Source organism: Eptesicus fuscus, chromosome 16 (assembly GCF_027574615.1).
Source record: "Eptesicus fuscus isolate TK198812 chromosome 16, DD_ASM_mEF_20220401, whole genome shotgun sequence".
NCBI lineage: Eukaryota > Metazoa > Chordata > Mammalia > Chiroptera > Vespertilionidae > Eptesicus > Eptesicus fuscus.
This window is the reverse complement of record NC_072488.1, coordinates 32,972,009-32,995,971: the sequence shown is the minus strand read 5'-3', so window position 1 is coordinate 32,995,971 and position 23,963 is coordinate 32,972,009. Positions and strand designations below refer to the sequence as shown.

The following is a 23,963-nucleotide window of genomic DNA, read 5'->3' as shown; positions in this document are numbered from 1 at the left end:
ACTATATGCTCTGTCTTCTCCCACTGCTAATATAGATGAACTGCACATATTTATGTCTAAAACAAAACCCTGTATTTGTGCACTGAATCAGACTCCCTCTCACCGCCTCTGGAAAATTTAATCCAGCAGTTCACCATTTCCTTGACTACATTATCAATTTTTAGCTATTGACTGGATTAGTCCCTTCAGGATACACAATGTCACTGTTACAACAAAGCCAAGCTTCTGTTGATGCAGCGGTGGTGCCCTAGAGCTGGTCCATGACAGCTTCCAAGAGCCAACTGTGCGCCTCTCTTCTCAACTCTGCATTCAGTGAAATCAGCCACCCTGGGGGTTTATGCTACTGAAGTTGGCAAAATCTACAAATCAAAATTGTCCACTTTTTTGACCTCATTATCTTCACAAAGTATCATCCCATTTCTTGGCTACCTTTTCATCAAAATATATAAAAAGAGTTGTACATACATTTTCTCCATTTTTTTTTTCACTTGAACTCGTTAGAGTCAAACTTTGTCCCCACCACACCACTGAAACTGCTCTTACCAAGGTCTCTAATGACTTCCACATTGCTAAATCCACTGGTCAATGCTCAGTCTTCACATTACTTTACCTATGAGCAATATTTCACCCAGTTGATCATTTTTCTCCTCCCTCACTGTTCATTTCTTCTAGTTTCCTTTGCTAGTTCATACTCTTTCCTCTGACATCTGAATGTTGGCGTTCTCCAGGGCTCAGTCATTGACCATCTTCTCTTCTCCATCTTTATTCACTCTTTTGATGACTACATTCTGATGGCTCACGGTTCCCCAATTATATCTCTAGCCCAGACTTTCCTCTTGAAGTCCATACTCTTCGATCCAACTGACATGTGTACTTGGCTATATAAAATATATCTCAAATTCACAAATCCAAAACTGAATTTCTAATCTGCCCTCCCAAACCTGTTTCACCAGAAAGTGTATACCTGAATTGATGGCAACACCATGTTTCCAGATGATCGAGTCAACACTCTAGGAGTCATCTTTGATTTCCTTGTTACTCTCACACTCCACACCCAACGCAACAGGAAGTCCTATTGGTTCTACCTTCAAACTAGCTCCAAAACATGATATCTATCACCAAACTCCACTGCTGCTAGGCTGGTTTAAACCTGTAGCCTGGGTTATTCTAAGAGTCTCCAATAAAGCCCTAACTGGTTTGGCTCAGTGGATAGTGTTGGCCTGTGGACTGAAGGGTCCCAGGTTCAATTCCGGTCAAGGGCATGTACCTTGGTACAGGCACATCCCCAGTAGGTGGTGTGCAGGAGGCAGCTGATTGATGTTTCTCTCTCATGGATGTTTCTAACTCTCTATTCCTCTCCCTTCCTCTCTGTAAAAAACTCAATAAAGTATATATATTTTTAAAAAGTCTCCAATAAAGCCCAGTTCTCTACTGTTATTGTAGTCCCCATATTATTTATCTCAAACACAAAAGCCATAATGACTGACCTTTTTAAAACTAAAGTCAGATCACATCACTTCCCTGCTCAAAACCCTAGGATTGTACCCTAGTTTTTTCAAAATAAAAGTCAAGTCCTAGATAATGGCCTACAGGCCTTTCATGATCTAGTCTTCTGATAACTTTCTGATACTATCTCCTAGCACTCTCCCTCTCACTCATCCCTTTCCAGGCACATGGAAGCTGCACCTTGAATATGCTAGACATGCTTTTGCCTTTGAGCTTTTGCTCCAGTTGTTTGCTTTGCCTAAAATCACCTTTTATCTATGAACTTGGCTCACTCCCTTAAGCCTTCCAGTCTTTTCTCACATCTTGCCCTATTTAACATATCACAACTTATCCACCAACCTTCTCCCCTCCTTAACTATTCTCTTTCCATTTTTTCTATTGCACTTTAGAATTTACTTATTTGCTATGTTTACTGCCTGCCTTTCCTCACATCAGCAAGTATTATTTTCATGTTTGCTGATGATCCAAAGTATTTAGGATAGTCTGGATCCCAGTAAATTCTCAACAGATATTTGTTGGAAAAAAAATAATAAATGTCCACAAAAGGCCATTAATGATAAACACTTTACTGAATCTATAGCAAAGAAAAATCTGTGGTTATAAAAATTAGAAGTTTTAGAATTGTTTCTCTAATGAGAAAATTGTTTCTACAGTTTTTTGGTTGAAATGTAAGATTTACAAAAGAAATGCAGCAGTATTCCCACTACTGTACCTAAACCTCTCTCATATCTGGGACTCAAATCCTGGCTCGTGTAAGAGCTCACAGCTCCTATAGGAGTTGTGCATTTATCAGTGGTGACACAAATGGGCCCGTGAAGTATTTTGTACATATGGTGTTAACTTTTATGCTTTAATATATATGTGCAATATGTCTGAATTACACTTGCTCTAGGAATCATTACTTTTATTTTACTGACTTTTGTGTATTTAAAAGCATAATACAGTATTGAATTAAAGGTGTGTTTTTGGGGGTGTTTTTTATTTGTTGTTGTTGTTCAATTTTCACAGAAGAAAAAGAATAATTACTTTAACAATCAAATTTCTTCACAGCTTGTACAATACAAAATTCTCCTAAGTATAGGAAGTGCATGAGAACTAAATACTAGAAAATGAAGGTGAAGTCCCCAACATCTCTGATCTACTTCAAGCGGGTTTCTAACACATGCTTATTGTACCTAATTCATTTAAAATATGCTAAATAAGAGAATAATGTATAGAGCTTATAAAATAATGATGAAATATACTCAATCAAACATGAATTAAAAACTTTCAGGCATAGGTTGCAGTTGTTTCAAACTGCAACCGTATTTTGTACTCTTCAGTTTAATCTTACAGTTATTATAGTGCAAAAAAAATCTGAAAAAGAGTGCTTAATTAATTTTAAATGCCATATGCCACTTAAACAACAATGACACTGATATACAACGAGACTAAAAACTGAATTTAAAAGAAAACACAAAAAAAAACCAACATAAAAGCAAAAAAACTAAGAGCGTTATGAATGCATCAGGATAGTGAATATTAACTAAATTAATAACTAGATGGAATAAATGTTTAAAACATATAACTAACTGTTATATAAACATTATATAAGCCCACAGATAGACTCAAGGGTTATATATCTAAGGGTGCCTAGATGCTTGGACAGCTCACCCCTGTCCTGCCATCTTGCTTTCATTTCTCACTCCATTTTTTATTTCTATGATTTCCTGTTAACTTCCTATTAACACCCATCAGAAAACCTAGTTCCAGTTCTGACCAGCCAAAGGGCAGTAGGTTGAATTGGGTCACGGAAAATATGACATAACTGATGTGGTTTCAACAAGGTCTTCATGCACTGAAATGAAATTATTCAGGAAGCACTAAAGGAAATAAATATTTATATTATTTCTTTCTGTCTATATTTTGCTCCTTCATGGTCTTTTTGTACTTGGTTTGATGGGAATCTGTATCTCTAAGGAAAGCATTTTTTTAACTCCAGCAGTATCTGAATTATCTTAGGCTAATGAAAATATGCCAGACAGAGGGAATGAATGGGTCAAAATTTATAATTTCCAGTGAATATTTTCAGTTTCTCTGGATCACCTACACTGTTCTCTTATTAATTTTTAGAAAGTAACCTTTAATGGAAAATGTAGAATGGTTAAAATATGACATTTCTGATGAAGAAAGCAAAAATAGAGAAAACAATGGTGGTAAAAAATATATAGAACCAGACTCAACAAGTACAGTAATTTATATTTATTCAACAACTATTCATTTGCTCAAAAAATTACTGAGCAAATGTAATTTTTTTTATGTAAAATGTAAAAGCACATAGTTCCTACTATGTGCCAGGGAACAGAGAAGTAAATAATTAAGTTCTTGCCTTCATATTATAATAGTGAGACAGACAATATATGCCCCCCCCCCACCAAAAAAAATCAATCAATTAGTAGCAATAACTGCTATGGAGAAAAACAAATCTGGGAAAGAGAGAGAATGGGGGTACTGGTTTCATTAGGATGAATAAGGATGTTCTATCTGGGCCTGTGACTCGAGGGTAGTGCAGGGAATGAAGGCAGGAAGCAAGTCATGTACTGTCTACCTGTGGAGGATAAAGGCATTCCAGGAATAGGGAGCAGCAAGTATACATGCTGCACAGAGTCTGAAAGAGTTGCAAAGGAACCAGTGGAATGAAGCATTGGGGTTGATGAAAGAGAGCAATGAGGTTGGAGGGGAAAAAAATCAGGGGCCAAATCATATGGGGCCTCATGGGCCATCCATCATAGGTCTTTTGTATAGAAACGCACTGGAAAATGTGCCAAAACTTCACTGGTTTGCTGGGTTGAGAAGGCACTGTAAGGGGACAAGAATGAAAGCAGAAAACCCAGTTTAGGGACTAATGAAGGACAGACAAGAGACGATGGTGACTAGAATGGGAAGGCATCCTGGGCAGAAGAGTCTACTTTGAACTATTCTTGGGAGGTAGAGCCAGCAAAAATAGCCAATAGGGTTGGATGGAATAGTCTGAAAGGTAGAGAGGAGTCGAGATGAATCAGGGATTTTTGGCTTGAGCAACTGAATGAATGGGGATGGTGGTGCTGGCATTTGCTGAGATGAAGAACACTGGGGGAAGAGGTGGCAGAGTTGAAGCTAAATGGAAACCAAGTGTTCTGTGTTCAGTATGTTAATTCCGAGATGCCTATCAGAGATGATGATAAGCAACTGGAGATTAGAAGAGAGGCAAGTGCTGGTGATAAACACTTGGGGCCATCAGCACGTAAACATTGTCTAAGCCACGGGAATAAATGTTATTGCCTCCAGAGCAAGTGCCTATCCAGTAAATGAGACTCATGAGGCTTGGACCCTGCAACACAGCAATATTTTGAGGTGCCAGTGAGGAAAAGGGATACCCAGCCACGAACACTCAGGAGACGACACTGAGGTAGGAGGGTTGATGTCCAGGAATACTAGCCAATATACTGTTTTAAGTGTATCAAGTGCCACTGAGAGGTTAAACATGGGTACTGGAAATTTCAGTAGATTGACAAGTATAAGAGCCTCACTGGAGTGTGGTCAAGAAGAATAAGAGGCAAACATGCAGAGAACACCAGTACCCTAGCAACAGTCTCTTGCCAAATTAGCAAAGCATCGCCTGGAATTGTATTTCATGTTGTTCCTTAGTTCTTTGTTGCTTAATTTTCAGCATGGCCTCCAGTCATTTTAGTATTGAACTTCTGCATTCAGTGTTTGGTGTTGCAGTAAAAGCTTCACTTGAAGCAGTTTAAGTAAGAAATAAAGGAAGCAGAAACCATGCCGACACGTTCGCTTAGGATTCTTCTATAAGGTAAACTCTGTTGTTGTCCTTAGCGTTATAGTATGCAGGTACTAGTTAATTATCTGATGTTAACATTTATGCAGTTATATTTTTCTCTAAATCTGTCAAAGAGGAGAAGTTAAAGAACTGCAAAAACATTCCAATGACAGAATTTTTAAAAAGCGTGTTTTGGATGTAATGAGTGTTTAGTTAGAAATAAGCTTTGAGGACATCAGGTCTCTGAGATCATTTGGAATGGGCAAGAGGAAAGTGATAGCCCTACTGTGACGGCTTCAATGGTTTATTTTTTATTTCCTCCTAATGCCACAAAACAAAATGAACCATTACACAGATGGGTGAAAAGTATACTCTCATACCCAAAAGAATTTTACAGCCATTCTCCTCTTTCTTCAATGTGCCTCTTATTGACTTTAATAAGAGTATTATGAATAAGAATTATAAGGCAGTATTAAAGGAAAAAATATTTAAACAATGAGCAAAACAGGTTTACCACAATGTATTTGCTTACATCTAAATGTCATTCATATTATCAAGATCCTGTTTGGATGAATCTGCATGAGAACTTCTGGACCCCTTCCACTTAGAATAAATTTCTTTCACCTGTAAATTTTGCTAATATTTCATCGGTAGATCTTGATCATTTTTTCATTCATTCAACTAATATTCTCTGGGTGCTTATTATGGGCTGGCACTCCTCTAGGTGATTCAGAGGCATCAGCAAACAAAAGATCCCTGCCTTAAGGAGCTGAGATTCTAATGAGGGACAATGAACAATAGACATCATAAACAAGCAATCACCTGGTATTTAGAAGGTGAAAGAGTCTGTGGTAAAATGAAATGGAGGGCAGAAAAAGGGGATGCAACTATTTTAATATAGTTGTTAAGGTAGGGCTTACTTGAAGGAGGGGAGAGATAAGACATGGGTACGTGGGGAACAGCAGGAGGAGCCAATAGAAAAAAAAAACAGAAGGAACATACATTGTGTTTTTAAAGAACAGCAAAGAGACCAGAGTGGCTTGAGGGAGGTGAAGGAAGGAAAGAGTAAGAGATGGGGTCACAGGCTCATGGTGTGGGGGTCTGAGGGACAGCTTATGGCAATACAATGGGGGCCACTAGAGAGTTTTGAGCTGAGGGGTGACATGATTTGACTTTCAGTTCAGAAGGACCTTTTGGCTACTGTGTTGAAAAATGGGGTAGGTAAGAAACAAATTAGCAGACTCTAGCAGTTATCTAAGCAAGAGATGATGTTGACTCACATTCAGCGCAAGCAGTGGAGCTGGGAAGCACTTTTTAACTTTTGTCATATTTATGTACACATCTCACCGTTTCTAGACTACACACTCCTTGAAGCCAGGATTTGTTTTCATGATTACATTTTGAACAAGAGGTGCTCAGTAATATTTTTAATGACTGAATGGTCACTAGACCAAGGATCTAGCTTATCAGTATCTCTGGCACACACCCTGCAGTTCAAGGCATATTTACGAATGGACAACAGCACCACCGAGAGCATCAACTTTAAATAAGAGGAGAAAAAAAAAAAAAAAAGATCTACATGCCACATAACTGATGGCAGCATAACATAAGGGGAAAGCTGTCCTTCATATACATGAATTGTATTTAATTGCTTACAAGTTTCTAGAAGTAATCTACAGCTACTTCACTTTTCTGCTTTCTCCTTAAGGTACAATAGTAGCCAAGGGAGAGAGAAATGTCTAGAGTATAGGTTCACAGTAGATTTTGTCATGGAAATATTTATCATTATAAGAGCCAGTCGAATGATATGTCATAATACAAAGCCTTACTGTAGCTAATACTGAAGGAAAGAAATCTATCTCTGTCTTCAAATTCTATTATAATAATAAAAAAGAAAACAACAAATGCATATAAAATAAATAACTTCTCTGATACATGCATATTTGGCATTATAATAGCCAAGTGATGCAATCATTTGCTATTAAATCACAAATTTCTGAAACTTCAATGTAGCAAGAGGGAAATTCCTTCAGAAAAAAGCACCCACAAAGATGTCCGTTCATAGTTATAGTATATAGCTAAAGAATTTTTCTTTATAAATAAAGTGGTCCAGGTTTTAGAAATGCAACATCGATTTTGGGTATAGGGTTCAAGCAAAGCTGCTTCATGCAATGTGGAAATAATTTACATGTACTTTTGAAAAAGCTAGGAATAGGGCAAATTTAAATATGTTGTCAGAGTCGGCAACTCCTAATTGAGTCTGTAGTCTGCAGGAAAAGTTTCATCTCTCTCTGAGGTATGTTCCCTACTTCCTGTGTCCCCCATTTCCACTTTCTTCAGTAATTATTGAGAAGATTGAGTTCAACTTATAATAAATCTAGTTGAAAACTATCAGCCTGTATTGCAGGTTAGTGTTTTGAGACAGTGGTTTTTCTGTCTAATTATTCCACAAATATTTATTGAGCACTTGATACTTCCTGGGGAAAAAAGATATAGTCACCCCCTTTTGAGAAGTTAAAAATTTATGAGGAAGAGAGACAAACTTGCAGTGAACAGCTCTGATAGGTGCTGTGGCCACCCAGGGTGGGGACCCCCTGACACACCCAGGGGAGCAAGAGAAGCTCTACTATTGCATTTTGAAGGATGAACAAAGCTGGCCAGAGAAGGCAACAGGAAAGAGAATCTTCAGAAGAGGGCAGACATGATCATCAGCTAAGTTTTAGACTGAGTGCCCCAACAGCAATGTCAAAGATGAAGTGATAGAAAATATTGAGGATCTAAATGTAAAAAATGACAGTGGGCATGATAAAAGAAGCCAAGAAATATTTATGAAATAGACCATAAAAGATGTGGTCTTGACTGATCAGAGAGAAGAAAGAAGAGTGAGGGGCTAGGACAAGTGCCAGTTCTCTAGGAGAGAGGGTGGCTGGCTGGAGCACTGTACTCCAAGGAAGGGTCATAGGAGAAAAAGCAAATAAGAGCAGAGAAAAATATTTTTTTAATCAAAATACAAAATCAGACATGCTACATATTTGAGATTATGACTGAATTCATAAATATAAATGTGTGGTCTGAAGATATTCATTGAGGAATACTAACACAAATTTCCTTCATTCTCATGTTTCCTCAAATGGAAAGTATTGACAAGATAGAGACTAATAGACAATATCGACTTCATATTTATCCATTTTAGACCCTCCAGTATGCAATCAGAAGTATGGCTTCTTGATTACCTTTTTCTACTCTGCATCCCACAACAAAATCTTAGCCTACTGTATTTTAATGAACATTGACATACAAAATGAAAAGGAGAGTAAAACAGTAACACTTCTCTAAATACTTGACTTTATTTGCAAATTAATAGTGGTGACTTTTTTATTTGGGATACTAATTTCAAATTAATTCTTCATTAAAATTCATATACATTTCAGCCCTGGCCTGTGTGGCTCTGTTGGTTGGAGCATCATCCTGTACACCACAAGGTCTCAGGTTCAATTTCCGGTCAAGGAACTTGCCCGGGTTGTAGGTTCAATCTCCATTCAGGATGCATATGGGAAGCAACCAATCGATGTTTATCTCTCACATCAATGCTTCTCTCTTCTCTCTCTCTCTCTCTCTCTCTCTCTCTCTCTCCCTCTCCCTCCCTCCCTCCCTCCCTCTTCCTTCCTCTCTCTCTAAAATCAATAAAACCTTATCCTTGGGTGAGGATTCATAATAATAACAATCATCTCAGCACCTCTGTATTTAAAAAATAATTCAGATACATTTCAAAACCTCGTGAAATTTCTTTATTCAAGGAATTCCTTTCCATAAAAATATTAAAATCTCTCTCTGATCACATAATTTTTGCAGTAGGATTTCCTTTTTTTTCCTTTTTGCTTCTAAATATGCACTGGATATAACAATGCCCATAAAAATGAATCTCATCTCAAGCAGGACATTTTGAGTCAGAAATATGATTATCACTCTGTACAGCTCCCATTAAATAATTTCAATAATAACCAAAACTCTTATATAATGTACTCTAGGATGTTCTATTTCAAGCTCTTTAATGCTAGAACATAGATGAGAAAATTTATATCTTTACTATGTACTTCTATGTTCACAAATAATGAGTCGACCTGTATTTGACTATACAACTATGAGTCACCAATAGAATACTTCCATTCCAAATCTAACCAGATTTTACCTACCCATTATAAAGTAAGGAAGCCTAGTGTAGCCCAGCAATAAAAAGCATTGTCTAAATCAATGTTTTTTTAACATTTCCAGTGGTGAACCATTTGTAGATCATGAAATCAATTTGGTGAGTCACAACCAGCCCGTTTACAAAATGAAACAGAAAACAGTAGAGTAGATAATATCACAGTGCATTACATTTTATGAGGGTATGTATGGGTTTTGTGAAAGTTTTGTATATATGTATGTACTGGGTCCTCATGTAAGTTATTTCTTACCAAGAGTTGCAGTCAAAGAAATCTGAAAGCCCCTGGTTTAAATAACCTCATTCATGGATGTTGTTGAAAAATGTCAGGGGGTTATAGCTCAAATATGAAGTGAAAATAAATTTTATGAAATGTGAAGATTTATTTTTGTATAACAGCTCTCTGAAAATCAAGCACTCACTTATTTCAAGCTGTCAAGTATCTTACAGAATAATACCTAACAAATAGGATCAAAGGTTTCTCCCATACTGTGTTTTGTTACTAAGAATATATGGTCCAACATCACTAAATGACAGATTCTCACTTGCTTGATTTAGCCTTGCTATTTAGTAGTAATTATGGACAGAAGTCTCATTTAGTTGCATTGATCTTGTATTTAACTTTAGAATAAATTCAGAAGTTGAAACATAAAATGCACCATATGAGTCCTTAACCCATGAAGACCCATAAGAGATAAGAAAGCAACTGTAATCCTCATGAAAAACACACAAATGCATATATTATCTTTATGTATAACCTATGTACACACACCCAAAACCTTATTCGAAGGTACAAATTATAGGATATTTTACTGCAGTTAAAGAATAAATTAACACAAATACAATTCTAATGATTGTGCATCTCTGTAATTTTATGAGAAGGCTAAGAAACACTAAAAGTTACATATAATGCTTTATCTATGCTACCAAGAATAAGTTTTACCTATGGAAATGGTGGAAAACTTGGCCTAATACCACACCACCAGTTATCTCTCACCCTGTGATTCTGTAACTGACATATTTTTACAAATAAATTTTAAGTTAATAGTTATCAATAAAGTATTAGCCATGAGTTTGATATTGAGACAGTCTAAACATTGAATAGTCCTCTTTTGAGAGAGTTTTAGTAAGTATGAGTTTATATTTTATTTCATTTCCATCATTCCATTCCTTAGGTTCTTTATGGTGTTTTTAAAAATCCATAATATAATTCTATGGGAGTTAACATAATAGACTGTAACAGCTGTTATGGTCTATTGTGTAAATAAGTAATTACAGAATTTACAGACTATCATGTAAATATGTAATTATGGACTTTTTAAAATGTGCATTATTTACTCCATAGTCTATCGTTTACATATGTAATTATGGACTTTAAAACATGTATTATGTACTCAGTCTGTAACAGCTCCTTGGGACAGAGTCGTTCTGGCCTATCGGGTAAACATGTAATTACAGAAATGTTTTAAATATGTATTATTTATCTGATAGTGCTGCTACAGATTATCACATCCATACGTAATCACAGATTTTTTAAAAATGGCTATCATTACTTTGTATAATGCTTCTGCAAGTCAACCCAGAGACTTTCCATTCATGGATCCGTTATCCAAAACTACGCAGTGATTCTATCATATAGAATATTTGCAAAGAATAGTGGTTTTCTGCAAGCAACCTAAGTAAATTTTCTAGTTTCCTAAAGAAGTTAAAAGAACTGACCCCAAAAACAACAAATTATTTTGAGAGGAAGGATGCTTTTATAATAATCACTAGCTTAAGGTTCTATATTTCATTTTTCCATAGTTATCTATATTACCATAATATTTATTTTTAAAAGCCAGAATCTCTTAACATTGGTTTCTTTGGGCAGTATATCTGGAATGCATTTCACCTGTTATCTTCTTTCATATTTAATTCTGAATATCTTAGGATGACGATTTAAACCATTTGCCAATTTCTGTGGTGTAAATACTTTCACCAAGACTGATTTCAAGCTAGCTCAAGTGTCACATAGCTGCAAAGCCATAATTCCTGGTAGGAGCCTGTTTCAGCACACCACTGCCTATTAGGCATTTTCAAATAGCAATAATTGACTTGTGGTACCTGAATCTCATCCTATATAATAAAAGCCTAATATGCAAATTGTCCCCTCTGGAGTTCGACCAACCAGAGTTTGACCGCTCACAATGATGTGTGCTGACCACCAGGGGGTGGCGTGGAACACAGGAAGGCTGCGGCCGGCAGCCAGGGGAAGGAAGGCCCCAATGGGCCCTGATCGCTGGCCAGGCCTAAGGACCCTACCCATGCACAAATTTCATGCACTGGGCCTCTAGTTTACCATAGAAAGTCAGGAACAAATGCCCAAATGCTAAGGGCACATCAGGTGTTTAAACTTAAAATTTAGTGACACACCCTCAACTAAGAGTGACTAAGAGACTCTGTAATGACCTCTTCCCTGGTTCAGAAGATGCCTCAACTTTCTCTTAATCAAGTGTGCTGAGCAGCATTCAGAGGACACTGTTTGGGGTATCAGCTTGAAGCCCAGTCTTGACTCATTACATGGAGTACACCTATGAAAATGGTTTTGCAAAAATATTTTAGAGGTAATTTAAGTATTGGATGATGGTCAGGCTGAAGAATTTTAAGATCTAAGTCTATGATGCTATCTCTCTGTGATTTAATAAATAAATGAGATAAAGGTTAAATATATCACTTTCAAGAAGCCATCCATTGTCCCACAGCTGTGTATTAACAGATATAATTGCCATTTTAAACTGAATAAGTTGTAATCTCAGCTAGACAACTCTGGAAGATCAACCTGTAAGAGAGTTGCCATAATAATGAATTTCAGATACTGCTAATACCAAAACTAAAGGCGCTAAAATTGTGTCTTTTATTTTAATAATAGACTTAAACATTGTTCGGAATTGTAATACAGAAATTGAAATTTTAAAACTTTGCCTTGTTTATTCAAGTATTTTTTAAAAAAATATGATTGAATATTCATAGATAAATCATAAAGATGGATAGTATACTAGTATTCAGTGATGATTAATTATATCAGTTACTCCTAATTTCCTCTTTAGGGGGGGGGATATGCTGATTCCCTTACAGAGGACAGACAAGGGATCAGCACATGTACATGATGAATTCTCTATACAATAGGTCGTGTTAAACCCATCATGCTGTGTGGCCAATATAACAGATGACTAGAGAAAAAGAGCTTTCAGAAAATTTCCACCCAAAGGGAACAAGGTATTACATACATTTGTCTAAGATGCTTACACGATTTTGTTTCATTCACCACTCAAAACACCCTGTGGAAGACAGGACCTTCCATACACGCTAAATTTTAATTGTATGGAGCCTTTTTCAAGACCTGACACCATAGGTTGCATACCTTCAGGGAGAGACTGTGTTTCCCTACGTTTACATCCCCACGTAGAGAAAAACACAAAATATACATTACATTAGAGTGTCACATGGCCAACTACTGACTAGAGCATGCCAGGAAGAGGGCAGGTGCCGCCTGCCAGAGGCTGCAATTTAATATCCTGCTATAAAAGCAATAGGAGGCTCCTGTTCATCTGAAACCTAGAACCTATAATAAAAACAGTGAACAATTCAGAATTGGCACCTTCGTCCTACTGGCTGATTTTGTGCCAGGATTTTTTTTTTTTTAAAGCATACCAGAGTTGCAAATTGTGTACAGTCCCCTGACACAGCTGAGCTCTTCCTATTTGTAAGGTGGAATTGTGGGTAGTGAGGGATTTAGTCTATAGGAAATGGTGTTCTCTTTGTTTTAAGGAAATAAGTGTAATATATGTCCCGATGGTTCTTTGGGGGAACTCACTTATTCTGGGTTTATTAAAAGGCTGCACTACATAATTTTAGATAAAATAAGGCTTCAACCGTTAACAACCAGAGGCACAGAAATGGGAAAGGTAAGCCAGAATTTACAAACGTTCGTTTCATCCAGGTGCATCTCACTTCAAACAATAAGTGCATCCCAGGAGTGAAGTGAAAATAAAAATACATGGAATCATACTTTGAATTAACTAGGGATATGGTGACTTAAAGAAAGCTTCAGCTGATTCTTTGGTAATGTGGATGACCAATTTTTAAATTATCAGTTTATGAAACATGAATTTTCAGATGTAAGGTTTTAAAGCACAATAGACACAGACATATATTTATATATGTGCACATACTTACAACTATATGTCCTTGTAAATATTCTAAAAGTCATACAGTTAGGATCAAAATACAGGGAAGACATGAATGTGTAGCTTGATCCATATGGATTTTCTGGGTTTAAATGAACCTATGAAATATTTGCTTGAATAAAGATGTGGTAGAAAAACAAAGGTTTCCACAATTGCAGTTATCTGTGAAGTGGGAGTGCCGAGTGGTAAAAGTCCGTGTCCACTTGGCTGCAACAATTAATATGAAGCTATTTGCAAGGTGGGATTATGGGCAATGGAACCTCCAGGGACGGGCTGTTTTGCCCATGCGTTAAATCCTCATTTTGTGTGAACTTAATGAAAAGATTGCAATATGTTCTGTCAATGGTTCCCAGAGCATGGAGATGTCTCTTTCTTTTTCCCCTGAGTAAACATAGTGAGATTTGTGCTGCATTTTATGGATGGAAATGTAAAGAGAATGTGTGCTTTTTACTTTGTTTAGAAGTCTTGAAGATAGAGAGGCTTAAACTCACACAGGGACACGCAGTTGGTCTAAGGATGTAGCACTGACTGGATACACAATCAGTACATTTGTAAAGTTTGCTGTGTTTGGGGAAAACCTCTAACTTTATAAAATACGAAGGAGAAAGAGTTGAGTTTTTCTATAGCATTTTAAATTAGGCAATAGCTGTTTTTCAACAGAAGCGGGCTGGTCTGCTCTAAAAAAAAAAAAGTTTTTATTTATTATTCTAACTAATTTGAATTCACTAGGACTGTGTGCTCCAGCCAGAATAAAGACTTGCTTTGCACAGAAATGTTCAGAGGCTGTGATACAGTCAAGGTGTGTGCATACCTCATTTTCATAAAAAGAGAGACTATGTCGGATAGCAAATAATGCACATACTGATAAGTAACAAAAAGCCCAGGGTAGAATAGATAGGGACAGAAACCAATAGGTCACTCTTGGTACTAGTATATGTGCCAGTAGGTGCCCAATCAGCTTCCAGGCACCCTTAGCACACACCCCATCTCCTATGTACATCAATGTCTATAGGGCCTCTTGGAGCTGAACTGACACTCAGCCATCTGCTTGAAGCCAAGGACCACCAGAGATGCCCCCAGAGTCCGGTCCTTCCTTCTCTCCACCCCTCCCCAATCCATGCCTTCCTTACATAGGACCAAACTTGTTTCTTCTCCTGTTGTTTAAGAGTGCATCACTTTGGATTCCTGGGACCCAAAAATATTAAGGGTCCTAGCAAACAACTCAGAAAGGCTATTCATAATCAGCACTAGTGACCCAGTTATCTTAATCCCTGCATTCTGTCCTTACCCGGAACCCAGGCATCAAAAGTTTTGGAATCTAAGCAAGTCTTGATTCCTGACTGAGCAGGCCAGAGTTTGTTTTTGTTTTTGATACCATAGTATTCTTTTGGTAGAAGGAGATCTTAGAGATAATTTAGTCAAATCCCTTCACTGTATAGTTAAGAAAGGTTAAGGCCCAGAAAATTAACATGATTTGACAACAGTTGGTTAGTGGCTTAGTCGTAGGTGGACCTTCACTCCATGGAAAAGGAAATAGCACTTATTCCAGTAAGTGTAAGGTAACATTTGCGTAACATGGCTGGAGCAAGAATAAAAACTAAGAAGAGTTAGGCCAAACTAAACTAAAACTATGGACTATCCCCAAAGCTGCTGTAGTCACCTTAAACAGCAGGATTTGCTATAAATATTAGGAAAGCTCAGTAGAAGAAAAGTTTTGATAAATCAGTGATTTGGCAACTTGGCCATTCCACAAATAGCTCAATAATGGAACTGGAGTTTGGTGCACTGACTTTCAGAGAAGTAATTTGTGGAGAAATAGCAATTCAAAGAATTATTCCTTCAGAAGTTGTTTTCTGGTAAACTGACCAGCTTCTGATCACCAGACAGTGAAGCATGGAATCCCGACTCCAAAACTCAAATTCTAGCCTCCATAGAGTCTTTCTAACCATGTAACTATTGGATATAAAGTAGAAAGATCTTTGAAGTTGTGCAGAGCCAAAGAAATTAAATATGGACTAATTTTAGACCACTGAAGAAAGTTCCTTTTAAATGTATTAAAATAAGTATATTGAATAAAATCTCTCAGTTGAGTTGAATGCAAATCTTATCCTACTATATGCCCCAGCAGAAGAGTGAAATACAGTGATTTTGACTTGCCTCATGAGTCAGGGCTTTCCCTGATACCAAGAACCTTAATTTGAACAAGATTCAAACATTTATATTCATATCATGTGGATCTGTCTGGCCACAGTTAATTTAAGCACGTCACTTTATTCCATGTACAGAATATCTAAAGCTTTAAGGCCGATTCCCGGAGCCTTTTATTCCTGAAACACAAACACTTACACAACGCTCTCATTAACTGGAACTTTCACATCTGCACTGAAGTGAAAATGGAACCTAAAGCTCTGTCCTTCCTCATGTATGTCAAATAACCCAGATTAGAGAGGGTGCATTTGACAACGGCATTTCATTCAGACTTTAGAGGGAAAGGAGTTGGACAAGTCATAAACCTGCCTAACCATGAAAAAAAAAAAAAAAAAAAAGATAAGTGCAGCCATGTTTTTTAAAATATACTAAAATAAAAACTTTGAAAATACTTGATAAAGGCAACGTTTTGCCTGTTAGTCAGTTGCCTTTACCCCAATTTGGCACAACCATTGGAAGGGTGTGCCTCCACACCTTTAAAGCTAAAACCACACCCAAGTCATCCGGAGGCACAGATGGAACTGGGAGTGTGTTTCCGTGGTGGAAAAGAAAAATAATTACTTGGTTGCCTCTTCAGGTTGAAATAGTCTAGGCCAGTTCTGCCCACAAAAATACCACGTGAGCCAAATATATAATTCTAATTCTTCCAGTAGCTTACATTTAAAAAGTGAAAAGAAACAGGTGAAATTAATTTTAATACATTTTATTTAACCCCAATGTATCCAAAATATTAGCGTTTAAGATGTAACCAATATAAAATATTGAGATATTTTTCTTTTTTTGTAATAGGTCTTCAAAGGCTGGAGTGCATTTTACACGTACAGCATAACACAATTTGGACTAACCACATTTTAAGCACACAACAGCCACAAAAGGCTAAGCAGTTACTGTATTGAACAGCACAGGTCTACATCCATGGTCTCATTTGAGAAGGGAAGGTACTTTGAAGGTACTGCAGTTGGGTGATTTTGAACTGAGAGTTTGTTTACTTTCAATTCTGAACATTTAGGCTGCTATGAGAATATACACCAAAAAGATCATCTAACTCACGGCTGAATGCATACCCCGGTTAACAGGCAATTAACATTTCCAAACTGAAAAATGTTTGGGCTGTCCCTGGTGTTCTAAATATTGCCCTTTGCATCTAAAACCAGGCAGAGAAGAAATACAGGTACCTTCTTGTCTTCCCTGCACTCCACCTCCAGTCATCCTCAGTGTTCTACGCCGCTCCTTCCACTGGATTAGCAAGAGCAGCCATTTTCCGAAGGTGATTTTTCCTTCCGTTTGCCTGAGCTGCTCTCTCTCCTTATCCTGCCCTTCAGTGCTGCTTGCAATCCCACATCTCCATCACCTGGCTGACTCCCTGATTATAGTCAGGAGTCAACATTGCTTTCACTTGCCCTAAAACCTCAAAGCTACCCCAAAGACCACCCCAGACTACCCCAAATATCCAGACCCAGTGCTCTTTCTCCATGTTCCCATAGCAAACATGGTGGGATCTTAAGTCACAATATTTCCATTGTGTCTCTTTCCCAACAATATTATCACATCTGTTAATTGGTATTCTCTTTCCCCCAACCAGACAGTGAGCTCCTATAAAGGATCCCATGTACTTTTGTAGATACAGTGCTTAGCATAAAACAGGTCCTCAATAAAGGCTCATAAAGACAAAATGTTGAACAGTATATGGAAAGTATAATCAAGTTTATTTATTCAAAGAATAAATTGTTCAAAAGTATATGTCTAACATAATTTCTAGCAAAATAAAATAAATTAAAATTCAACCAATAGTTACCTTCCAAGTTCCAGGTATTGTGCTAGATCTTGAAGCCAGGGAGGTGAATGAAACTCCAGGCTCTCAGAGATGGCAGTTAAGCAATGCTTAGGGCAAGAGCTTCGCAAAGGAATGTGAATACCCATCACCTGGGGGAAGCTTTCGAAAAGCAGATTCTGATTTAGGAGGTCAGGGGTACAGCCCGAGACTCCACATCTCCAACAAGTTTCCAAGTGATGCTGCTGGTCCAAGGACCACACTTTAAGAAGGAAAGGACAATGGCCTGGGAGTCAGGACACTTGACATTTAGCACAGACTCCTATTGTATGGTTATGAGTCACTCCCCTTAATACTGCCAGATCTGCTTGCTCACTCTTCAATTGCCTGGGAGAAGAGAGGAGAAAATCTCTATATTACCTATAAACTCTACAATTCACAATATCCATGTTCTGTCAACCTGCAGAAGATGCTAGGGACCAGACCAGTGATTCTTAGTCATCTGGGGCTAAATTCAGAATGCTGATGCCCAGAACAAAGCCCAAACCCTATTACCTCAGGATCTCTGCAGGCAGGGCCCAGGCATCAGTATTTTAAACTGCTAGGGTTGAGAACTACTAAACGGTGTTACTAGCACTCACCCTTATGCGTTCCTTTCTTCATTCTCTTGGTCATAAAGCTTCTTTTTCTCGGATACTGATCTGCATTATTATTATTAATCTGTGTTGGTCACTAACTCAATTGATTTGTGTTAACAAGGTCAGAGATTAGCAAATAATGCTCCCCTGTCAAATAAATGTGTTCCATTGGCAGTACTGCAATGCCATTGTTGGGCCAAAGAGCCAGATTAAAGTCATTGTGAGGTATTATTTCCAATACTAAAAAGGCAACACAAAACCCACACCTTGGTGCGGGTCATTGTGCACAGAAGAAAAGCTATGCTGATGCCATAAGGATCACCCCCCAAGCTTCCTAGCTTTTTGCTGTCACCTCTTTGACTCACAAGATCAAAATGAAAATAGGGATTTTCTTTTCCCAATGAAAAATAGAAGAACTGGCATCCAAAGAGCCACTGGATATTTTTGCCTTGCAAGTGCAGTCAGATCCTAGATTCTTTTAAAATTAATTTTTAAATGAGAAAATGTTAAATGAAAAAGACCACAGTCTGTAACCATTAGTTTTCAAAAAGGAAAAGATCCTTTGTAATTCTCAACACAGCTCTTGGCGCTAGCTTAAGAATAGAGTGAGACATCCAAACTTATGGTCTATACTTTTAAGATATCTTAGTTTCAAACCTGATGGTGTCTTTAACTTTCTTATTTGCTTGCTTGAAGTAAGAAAGAAAGAAAAAAAGAATTAGATTCTTTCAACATCAACTCAAGTAATAAGTTGTTCTGTAGCACAGCAGTAGCACATGTTACTGAAATACTAATTGTTTCCCCCTTTATCAGTTTTCACTTTGGTCAAAATATGCTGCCCTATACTTTTCTAAAAGAGATGATTTGTGTTTCACAAATATATCAACAAATAGCTAAAAGAGTGCATACTGTCACCAAAACATTCTGGGATTTGAGAGGCAAAATATATATGATGTCCTATTTATCTTCAAAGGCCTTAGAATCTGTCTGAGAATATTAAACTCACCTTCTATGAAAAGATAGCTAAAATTACGAACAAAAAAATAATAAAAGCTAAAATAGTAGCTTTAAAGAGTTCAGAAGAGGGATCTCTCACTTCCAGCTGGGATGGGCTAATGGAAGGCTAAATAGAGAAGGGAAAGGTTTCACCTGAACCTGGAAGGATGAGCAGGGATTAGATCATTAGCCCAGAAACAGAAAGCTTATGAGCAAGAGCATAAAGAAAGTGTAAGATGGGCTTAAAAATAGCAATGAGAGAAGTCAAGTTATTAATGAGACAAGGGTGTTTGACCTGTGTCAGGAGAAATATTCCATGTCATCCAGGCTTACATCCAAAGGATTAAGAACTATGGACAAAAAAAGGAGGGGTTATTAGATTGGTTCTCTTGCACTCCAGGGACAGGATAAAGTTGATAAACATAAGTTGGTGTAAGAGTTAACAAAGATAAGGTAGGATGGGGCCAGAATGGATGTAGAAGGCCAGACTAAGGGTTTTTATTTTTAAATTTTCCCACAGGCAATGGGAAATGGATGAAGACTTTTGTTTGCTTGTTTGCCTGTTTGTTTGAGATATCACAATAAAAGTCATGTTTTCAGAAAGACAAACTTTGACGTCAAAGATAGCACACCTTGGGGTAAAACATAAGTTGAGGTGGAAAGAAAAGGTTAGTAGAGTGATATAGAGAAGCTGACATGAATTGTAGCAATAGAAAGAGGGACGTATCAGAGAAATTATGGAGGAAGAATGAAGGTGGGACTTGGTGATGAATTAAATCTAAGAAGTGCCCACTGGTGCCCCCCCCCCATGTAAACTGCGGGCACCCACTTCTTCATGCTGAAGCCTGCTTGCTGGGAGCACCTGTGGTCTCTGCTTGAGGTCTTTGGCCTGGCTGAGGGAGCATGCGTGGCCATATGCCAGACGTGCCAGAGAGATAATACCCTTCGACTCAGCTTGAACCAATAAGAACAGGGACTTAGAGGATAAATGCTGCATTTTCCTCACCCCTCCATTAGAACAGCTTGTAGTTCTACACTCTCCCTCAGACTACCCCAATGGGATGAAACTTCAATATCCCAGTTACCATTTGCTTAGTAATGCACCATTTATTTTCTTTCTTTTCCTTTGTATCTCCTTTCCCCACGCCCTACCTAGCATCCCCAGTGGGGAATGGCACTGGGATCCTTGCCTTGGCATCTGCTTCTAGAGGAACCTAAATGAACAGTTAGGAAGCAAGTAGAATTGAAAATTAGGTGAACAGTGTCCTCCACACCCAAAGACGCCCACATCCTAATCCTAGGAACCTGTGAATGTGACACCTTCTAGGGCAAAGGGGAGTTTGCAAATGTCCTTAAGGTTAGTGAGAGACCATGAGCTGGAGAGACCATGCAGGTGTGCCCCATCAAATCGCACGGATCCTTTCACTCAGAGACTGTTCCTAGCAGTGGTAAGAGAAAGATGTGACTGTGAGAGAATAGTCAGAAAGATGCAACACTGAGATGGAGGAACGGGGTGATAAGCAAAGGCAGGAAATGGATTTTCCCCCAGAGCCCTTAGAAAGGAATGCAACCCTGCTCACACCTTGATTTTAGTTGAGTGAGATTTGTCAGAGTTCGGACCCTACAGAGCCGTAAGATAACAAATTGTGTTGTCTTAAGCCGCAACGTTTGTAGTGATTTTTAAAATGGCAATAGGAAACTTATACCTTATTCTTAAAAAGACTACTGAAAATTTGAAGTGGTCATAAAAAGTGAAATTAAACAGAACACATTGATGTTTCAGGACATATTGATGTGAAAATGTTGAGTTCTGTGTGTTCTTGATTGTTGGATATTCTTAGAGTCACAGAGTTTGTGTGTGTGTGTGTGTGTGTGTGTGTGTGTGTGTGTGCATGCATGCAGTCATTCTTCAACTAATTATGAGACAGGAAAGATGTTTGGTATTTGTTGTGCTGTGTTTTGTTTTAGCCATGAAGTTATTGTCATTTAATCAGCTCTGTTAATTCATACATGATGACTTCAAGAAGATATATACTTTTCAAAATGTGTTGGAATAGAGGAAACTATGGCAATGGATAATAAAATGCCATTGTCAAACTCACTGTCTCTTTCCAGTGCTCAGTTTCACCTGGGCTATATTTAGAAGCTTTCATTTGGAAAGGAAGGCTCTGTGACAAATGTGTTGTATAAGTACAGTCTTTGGATTTAAAAATTTCATTGAGCTGTGGCAACACACACAAGGACTTGATGTAAAAATTTTGACACATTAATTCAGAGCAAGTTAAAGTAACTTCCAGTGCATTGTTGGAAATATATAATCCTGGACACATAGTTTTATTTGAGTGTATGGGTTTTGCTTTCAAACTCGACACCTTTAGAATATTATACTCTGAATGTTTTAGTACATTTTAATCCTGCAGTTTCATTGAGTTTCCCCATTTCTTTCAGCTCCTGCCTTTTCCTACTGTCCCTCCAATCTTTGTCCTTTGAGGGGGAAGACTGGGTGTCCAATCCCTCCCTCCCCTAGAATAACTCACAACAGGGAATACTAAAACTCACAGTAGAATATTAAAACTGGAACCCTCTGGTGAGTGGGACTTGGCAAAAGGGTTAGGTCTGCTGCTCCTATACAGAGTTCTGGGGCAATACTCACCCTTCCAATCTCCATCCATTACATGAAGCCTACCTTTCTTTCTGACTCGTCGCCTGCTTGCCTGGTTCTGGCATGTATACTGTAGTTATGGAGCCCAATTGTGTCTGAGGCTGGGTCCTGGGCCTCTCAGCAAAGTCTGGTCATCCTCTTACCCCAACAAGATTCTGTTTGCACGAGCTCCCCTACTAACTGGCATAGAACGCTCAGATATCTGTATTTGGAAGCTCACTGATGATAAGAGTTGGTGCTTCTTTGAACCCTGCCTTCCCTTAAAACAAGGTCCACAGATTTGGGTTCGCCTTGCTCTGTGGCCTTGGTTATTCATATTGCTGCTTCCTCTGACAGGAGGAGCAGTGAAGATGGTGGGGAGGACCATCTCTGCTATCCTACTTTGTTTTCCACAGCCTCTCACAGCAGCACCCCGCCCCCCATTACTGCTCCAAACATACGGCATCCCTCAAAGCCACATTAATTAAATCAAATTCCTATGTAACAGAAACCCTTATCTGTCTGCAGATTGTCAAAGCCAAATGTTTTGCTTTTACTTCTCCCTTTCTCACAATATACCATTCATAATAAAATAAGCTCTAGCCAAACACATTTTAAATAATTCACTCTCTATGTACGGTATACAAAGTGTATAAAGCCTGCGATCTTTTCATATATTGCAGATTCAGTTCCATCACGTAAGTGGCAGGACAGGACAATAAATGGTGCTGAGCTCTCTCGTGGGCTGTGTAGCCCGGGTTTCAAAGAGGCCTCTGCTTACAGCACATCCTCTAACTCTGCAGATATTACACCAGATGCACACGCCCCTCCAAGAGAAAGAAAAGCACTTCCCCTAAATACCAAGATAATTTGTAGAAAGGCTATATGGTCAGAAAGCATTCCGTTAGGGCTTAAGAAAATGAAATAAGGGAGAAAGAAAGTGTGGAAAAACATTGAATTTCAAGTAAGGATGAGCTCAAATATCTTAAAGCCCCAAATAATCTGTGTACCTAGAGCTTGGGGACCTTCTACCACAGCGGATTGCAGTCCTGTAGCCATTTGTCCCCAAATGACTAAAGAAGATGATTCAAGAGGATTACCTGTTGGCACAGGCCTTTAATGCTGACAAATGTGGCTAGTTTTGAAGGCAGGTGCCTTCCACAGCTTTTATTTGCAATGGAGTTTTTAATGTACTTGATGCTGTTTTAATTCTCTTTCTACCAAGGTCCTATTATCTCTGAGACTTGGGCTTGTGAACTGAGGATTTGTCACCCATAACCCCTTCCAAGAGCGTTATCCGGAGACATTCTTCATTAAAATTACCTACTAAAGCTTTTTCACCATCTCTTTCTCTTTGTCCTCTCACAATCTTGCCTTTGATCCTAACCCCTCAATCAACTCTACCCACCCTAAGTTCATTAATGATTTCCTCTTTGCCTCTCATAATTCTGGGGACCAATCCCTTGTTTTTGAAACTATCAGACTTGATGTTAGCCTTGATTTTTTTGTTTGTTTGTTTGTTAATCCTTGCCCAAGGATATTTTTCCATTGATTTTTAGGGAGAGTGGAAGAGAGAGGGGAAGACAGAGAGAATCATCGATGTGAGAGACGCATTGATTGGCTGCCTCCTACACGAGCCCTGACCAGGGCCTGGGTCCGTACCAGGGAGGAGCCTGCAACCAAGGTGCCCTTGACCAGAATCGAACCCAGGACCCTTTGGTCCACAGGCTGAAGCTCTATCCACTGAGCCAAACAGGGTAGAGTAAGCCTTGATTTTAGAGATATGAAAATATCCTAATTGTCCTATATTTTTCGGTAGGATAATTCTTGGATTTGTTTTGTTTTTGCTTTCATTTTAATACATGTTTACCAATTAATCAATTAATAAATATCTACTACAAATTACGGCTCCTTTTGTGACCTGACAGAAGAACAGACTGAGTGTTGAATGAAATTCTATATGAAGCAAACAATCTA

The 23,963-nt window shown here is 38.2% G+C and overlaps 1 long non-coding RNA gene across 1 annotated transcript in view; it reads right to left on the bottom strand.

Moving 5' to 3' along the window:
* Nucleotides 1-22,130, bottom strand: part of LOC129151851 (uncharacterized) — a 201,928-nt gene extending 179,798 nt beyond the window's left edge. The window contains exons 1-2 of the long non-coding RNA XR_008558545.1: nucleotides 22,032-22,130; nucleotides 17,736-17,873 (exon numbers count right to left, since the gene is read on the bottom strand). This is a non-coding gene — a long non-coding RNA (uncharacterized LOC129151851). The remainder of the gene's footprint in view (nucleotides 1-17,735; nucleotides 17,874-22,031) is intronic.
* Between the last annotated feature and the right edge of the window lie 1,833 nt (nucleotides 22,131-23,963).